Genomic DNA, 6,977 nt, shown 5'->3' with positions numbered 1-6,977 from the left:
GGCTTGGTCTTTATTGTCAGTGTGACTTCTCTGCTGCAGTGTAGAACCCTCAACCTACAAGCATAGCTCCTTCACCATGCTCGCATGAACTTTCTAGTTTCCACCACTGACCTTTGAGCCTTCCCAGCATGGATCAGTAAAACAGAATGGTGGGAGACCTTTGCGTGGGATCTAGACCTCCAGTTGGACTGGTGAGAGACATTGTCATGGACATTAGACTTTCATGTAGACTCATGCAAGACATTACTGTGGGTTCCAGGCCCTTGGCTGAATATTCCAGGTCTTTAGTGTTGCAGATAGATTTCCTATTTATTCTTATGTTACACTCTTGGTGACAATCTTAAAATCATATTATAAATTCTGTGTCCTGATTCTAATTGTTCTCTGCACCACCCTGACTACAACCCTCTAGGGTTTAAATGATAGTGCCTTAACAAGGGAAACAAAAATGGTGCCACATGTTCCTCCTGTTACCTGAAAACAATGCTTAAACACATATTAAATATAGTATTACAAATGGCCATGTCATGCTTATCAGCTGAAATTCTTTTACTAAATGTGTGGGTAATATGCATTTTGATATTTAATCAAGGCATTCAAGACAAGTTTCAAGACAAGTTTGAGATTCACTAAAACTAATTGTTGTATGTTTGTTCTGGTGGTTGTGGAAGTTTCATATTTCTTTGGATATCACCAGACATCTTAACTGTTGAAATAAATCATTAATGAAATATAAATTTTGCTATCTTACTAACACTGCTATGCTGCATTCATCCACCATTCCATTGTAATTATTTATTCTATTTGTATATTTTTTGTTGCAAATCTAACTGATTGAGCTTCTGAGTATTTAGTTCCACATTCTACTTTCTGGCTATACATTGTTTTCAAAATTTGTCCTTGCTGGCCCAAAAATCATGCCTGTATACCTATTACGTATCATAACTCCATCATCTTCAATGTACCAGCTAACTGTACCATCACCTACTCCATTTCATCCCTCTTCAGCTTCTTCCAACAAGGGAAAATTATGAGGAATTTTCACTCCTGTAAAGACTGCCATCTTCTCTTTCAGCCCCAATGCTGATATTTTTTTAAAATGTATTTCTTCAACATCATTGACCATTATTTTTATTAGAATTTTTATATCATCTTCATTCACCTTTGGTAGTTCATATGTATGTAGGAATTAATACATATTGTTATTAATTTTTATTTAATTAGTGTTTAAGTTTGCAAAATAGATACCAAACTTCTACATTTTTGTATAATACATGCTAAGTCTTATTCTTTTTTAATGACATGACTTTTTCTCTTTTCTTTTCTTGTTTTGATAGTTTCATAAGGGTGTTTTTTTTGTTTTTTGTTTGTTTTTTTTTTTAATCAGTACTGGGGATCGAACTCACAACCGCCTGCTTGCAAAGCAGGTGCTTATGCCGCTGAGCTAAATCCCGAGCCCCAATAAGGGGTTATTTTATTCAATTTTCCAAAGAACCAAATCTTTCATTCATTGTTTCTTTGTATATTAATTTTAGTCTCAATGGCATTTAAGCATACTCTGATCTTCATAATTTCCTTCCTCATATTAGCTTTCATTTTAGATTGTAACTTTTTTAGAAACTTGCAGTTCATATAATATATATATATATATATATATATATATATATATATATATATATATTAGAATCACTAAGTTTTTCTGATACAGAAGTCACCACTAGAAACTTCCCATATAGGATTTCTTTCATCGCATCCCACAGATTCTGGTTTGTTTTGTGGGCATTACTGTTTAACTGCAGAAAATGTCTATTTTCTGCTTTAATTTAATACTGTGTTCCATTGGCAACTCAAGATGATATTATTTAATTTCCATGTGTTTGGATAGTTTCTATGATTTATTTTTCCATTCGTTTCTAGTTTCAGTGCACTTCAATTGATATTATATGATAATTTAATTCCATTGCATTCAATTTAAGCTTGTTGTACGTGTTAGTAAATAGTCTACTTTGGAGAAAGTCTCATATACTACTGAAAATAGTATGTACTCTGTGCTGGGGTAGAACATTCTGTAGATAAAAATTAAGTTCATTTATTCAAAGATCTATTTCAACACTTATATTTCTTTCTTTTAATTTTATTTGGTTAATTTGTCTACTTCTGACAGTGAGGTCTTAAGGTTTTACATTACAATTTGTAAGGGCTTGTCTGTTTTTTGGTATCCCTCAGTTTTTGTTTGTTTGTTCATTTTGTTGTTTTGAGATAGAATCTTAGTATTCAATGCAGGCGGGTCTTGAGCTCACTTTGCAGCCCAGGCAAGTGTCGAACTTGCAATGATTCTCTTGTTTCAGCATCCTAAGTGATGGGATTACCAGCATGCACTACCACACCCAGGTTTTTACTTTTTTGGGGTGGTACCATGGATCAAACTCACAACCTAGCATTTGGCATACAGGTGTTTATGACACTGAGCTAAATATCTGGTCCTGAGGTAAATCTTCTGCCCAGTTTTTTTTTTTTTAATGTAGTTGAGTGTGCCTGTATTTGGTATATATATATATATATATATATATATATATATATATATATATATATGTATGTATAATTATCTCTTTGATTTGGATGGTTCCATTAACAGGTCTGCTATTGTAATTCAAATATTGTTTTTTCTGTCCTCCATGTAGTCCAGAAAGTTTATATTTGTAATGCCATGGAAATGTTATTGGAATTTTGATGAATTAATTCCAAGCTATCACTTAAAGTGCAATCTACAGTTAAAAATAAGAACACTAAGATATATTTACATAAATGAAAAACCAAGGGATTCTGAGTCCAGTCCAGATGAGGGTTTGTGGAACAAAGACCTCCATCCAGAACCAGACCCAGAAGTCATGGGAGACCTTAAGTCATGGGAATGACTTAAGAAGAATGATGGTGTGAATGGCAGGAATTTTGTGAGTAATATGATATGAGCTAGCTAGGTGGCCAAAAAGAACCTCTGTAATATGTAAAGAGAAGTAAATGCAGAAAGGCCAATCTGAATAAATAACTGAGGCAGCATTTTACATTTGGGTGTCTGGTGCTTCAGTTCTAATATGCAGTCGATTTCTATCTTAATAAGTCATAGCCTCTTTTTCTTGAGATTTGTACCCAATTGACTTTCCTGAAGCGTTTGCTCTGCCTTCCCATAGTGCTCAACCTGTTGGAGGGAGACACGGTGAGGAAACAGGGCTGTCCCCTGGCTTCAAAGATTACATATCAATACATCAGCTAGCCAAATTTACATTGCTTAGAGACATTTTCAGGGAAAAGGAAATACCTTTGCCTGCTCTGTATATATCAGTGCATGGGTATGGGGCCAGATTTAGCTGAAGTGGAGGTAACTGTTCTTTTTTCAAGAACTGCACAAGTTGTCTTCTTTAGTATATCTCTTCTAATCAATCTTGTCTTGAAATCTTCATTGTCTGCAATTAGAATACTGTCTCCAACTTTTTTGTTGGGAGGGTTTCTGATGTTCCTTGGATAATTGTTTTCCATCATTTACTTTTCTATTTATGATTTTTTTAATTAAATGTATTTCTTTTATGCAGCATATTGTTGGCTCTTGCTTCTTGATCCATTCCATCAATCTATTTCTTTTGATTGGTGATTTGAAACCACTCAAATTAATTGTTATAACTGATAGATAGTGACATATCCTAGGCATTTTTTGTTTTCCTGTTGTAGATTCTCTTTATTTTCTACTTATTGGCTTAGATGGCTTTAATGATTTTTTCTATATGGATTTTTCAAATTGTTATCTTCATTGTCTTGATATTCTTAAGTTTTTGCAGTGCTAGCTTCTTTGTCATAAATTTCTTTATGTGTTTCTTATCGTCCAAATATCTTACTTTGCTATCAAATTTGAAAGACAGTTTTGCATTGTATGTCAATCTGGGTTGGAGGTTGTTTCATTCTAAGGACTGAAAACCTTCACTATGAGTTCAGATTCACATTAGGGTTTGTATTGAAAAATCAGCTATAATTTCAATGGATTTTCATTTTAAGATGATTTGTTTCATTTCTTCTGCATATTTTAAGATTGTCTTCCTATGTTGAATTTCTGGAGTCTTGAATACTATAGTCCTTAAAGCAATTTTTCCTTGTTGTTACTTAAAGTTCTACATGCCTCATTTCTCTATGTCAAATTGTTTTTCCCTGAATGGAAAACTTTCTGTCTTACATCTCTAAACAGTTTTTTATGCTCTTTTGACTTTTGTCACTACTATGAATTAAGTTCAGGGCTTTTGGCCATGGCTACATTACCAGCCCATTTATGATTTTTATTTTACATTTTTAAACGTGTCTTGCTAAGTTTCAAAGACACCCAAGCATGGCTTGAACTATTGATCTTTCTGCCTGAGTCTCCCAAAGTGGTAGCGTTATACACATACACCACTGCACTGAGCCCTGAGTAACACTGTAAATCTTAGAAAGTACGCTACACTTTAATTGTACACCACAATGTTGCTCTTTACAGCATTTTAGTAATGCAGCACATACACAAAATGCAAATCAAGCTTTCTTTATCAAAACCTTTCTTTTGTTTAACTAGTTGTGCTTTAATTGTGTCAAGAATTATCTTAATCTGCCCTTTCACTACTGAGTCAAACAGGTCCAGAGATAATTTATTGTCACACTTATGAAGAGAATGTCAGCAGAGTCTTGCAACAATAATTCTACAATAAATATGTTCCATAGTTACATAGTCATGCATTATATATACAAGATTTAATTCATAATTTAGCTCATAATAATCACACACTTAAATGTACTTAACTTAATTCTTTAAATAACGTATCCATATATGATGTTTCCATAATATATCTTCTGGAAGAATATTATGTCTTCATACCTCTGTCTGAATACATTGCTGCCTATATGAATTTTAAAAGCATTTAAATTTTGTCACTCAAGTAGCTAGTTCCTATATTCATGTGGCTTGTGACTTTTCTTACTTTATTAAACAGTTATTTCTGATTTGCATTTTTTCTGTTTCCACAGAGTCTAAATTTTATTTTTCTCTTGTTATCTAGAAAATCATCTCCAATTTAGGCATTCATAAAAATGTAATAGCCTTTTTTATGTCATAAATTTTGTAGTTCATGACAGATGTGGCTATTTCTGCTTTAAAATGACTTGAGATAAGTCAGATAAGGTGACTCAGATGTTAAGAAATTTTTGAGATGATTCTAATGAGACTATTAGCTCTAAGGTCTGTAATGGATCTTTCATATTTGTATATGACATTAGTATTGGTGTGGCTGGAACTACTGGGATACTCTGGGCATTTCAGCCTGTAGTTATGAAGTTTTTCCACATAACAAGCTTCAACTTTCCTAAAGCATGACAATATTCCTGTATTCAATTTTCTTTCACTACAACTGTTTTTCCTGAGTAGTCCAAAGGCACAAGACAAAAACTAAAAGGTTTTTTGCATAGGTTCATTGTTGTGGAAACCACATAAATATCTGAATAACAGGAGATGAGGTGCAACAGAGAGATTATTTCTGGAGTCTAGTTAGTAGGTATAACCATGTTCTAAACAAAATGCTGCTCCATCTGGTGGAAATACTGCACAACCTAGATGTCACGATCTTTTTTCTTAGTAACTAAATATAAATAATTTTATTTTAACTTTTTTGTTTTATGTTTCTGTGTTTTAAGTTTTATAATGATATCCATAGTTTATCCTTACGATTAACATCAATATTATCCAGAATAATTACTTTTCATTCTACTTTTTTATTTTTTGTCAAGGGTCTCAATATCTGATTTAGGCTGGCCTGGACTAATTTTGTAACCCAGGTAGTCCTGCACTTCTGAGGATCCTCCTTCCTGAATCTCCCAAGTGTTGTAATGACAGGCAGGTACCACTGCATTTGGAAATTTTTTTTTGTTTTGAGAGTAAAATTAAATGAATTATAATTCAAATCTTACCTCAAGGATTATTCTATGTTTATTGATTTTCCAACGAAATTTTACTAGTACATTTTTGGTATAATTAATTGTCACATTCATAGACAATTTGTACCTCTACATGATATAACTTGGATTTTTTTTTACTATTTCCATAACATCCATTCAATCTTTTATATATTCCAAAATTAAAAACAGTGTTTCTATTTTTCCTTCTTTTCTTATTCTATGTTTCCCTTTCCCTTCCTTCATTACCCTCTCTATTTGAACATTTTCTTCCTATTTTGCAATAGTTACTATACATGGTTTGCAAAAAAGGTAAAATAATATTTCATAATAAAATAATAAGAGGATAACAATAGTTAATACATTGAATATTGCTATCTTTAAAGTAGATACTCAGGGAGATGATATGATGTTTATACATATGAGCCTGATTTATTTCACTTAGGAGTGGCAGTCACTAGTTGCATCCATTTATCTATTAAATCTCAATTTTATCCTTTCTAATGGTTGAGTAGTATTAGATAGTATAAAAAGATCACAATTTAAATCTATTTTTCAGTTGATTGGCACTCGGGTTGTTTCCATGGTTAGTTATTATTAATCATGCTGCTATAAACATGGATGCACATATTACAGTAGTGAGATATTATAATTTACTGAGAAAATACACAGAACCTATTATTTATTTTGTTCATTATACACCCTCTTGATTTCCCACACCAGAGAAAGAAAACAGTATTTACTCATGTGTGCCTGACTTATTTCACTTAAGATTATAGTCTAAATGTGCATCCATTTTTCTAGAAATGTCTTGAACTTATGCTACTTTATGGCAGAGTAGAACTCCTTTTTATTTAAAAAAAATCATTTTGATTCAGCAGTTGATGAAACTTGAGCTGTTTCCAAGACTTGACTTTTATAAACTGTGCCACTATAAACATTTTAATTTATATGTCAGTGTCTTATAATGCTTTTAATTCTTATGAGAAGATACCAAGAAAGGGAATATTTAGGTC

General features: G+C 32.4%; 1 pseudogene; it reads right to left on the bottom strand.

Moving 5' to 3' along the window:
• Positions 1-635: 635 nt before the first annotated feature.
• LOC100720349 (ubiquitin-conjugating enzyme E2 variant 2-like) lies at positions 636-1,063 on the bottom strand (annotated as a pseudogene).
• Between the last annotated feature and the right edge of the window lie 5,914 nt (positions 1,064-6,977).

The sequence above is a fragment of the Cavia porcellus genome, unplaced genomic scaffold (genome assembly GCF_034190915.1).
Source record: "Cavia porcellus strain 051 isolate PalLab524CR breed Dunkin Hartley unplaced genomic scaffold, mCavPor4.1 scaffold_3, whole genome shotgun sequence".
In the NCBI taxonomy this organism is placed as follows: Eukaryota; Metazoa; Chordata; class Mammalia; order Rodentia; family Caviidae; genus Cavia; species Cavia porcellus.
The sequence above is the reverse complement of the archived record's forward strand: the minus strand, read 5'-3'. Positions and strand labels throughout refer to the sequence as shown.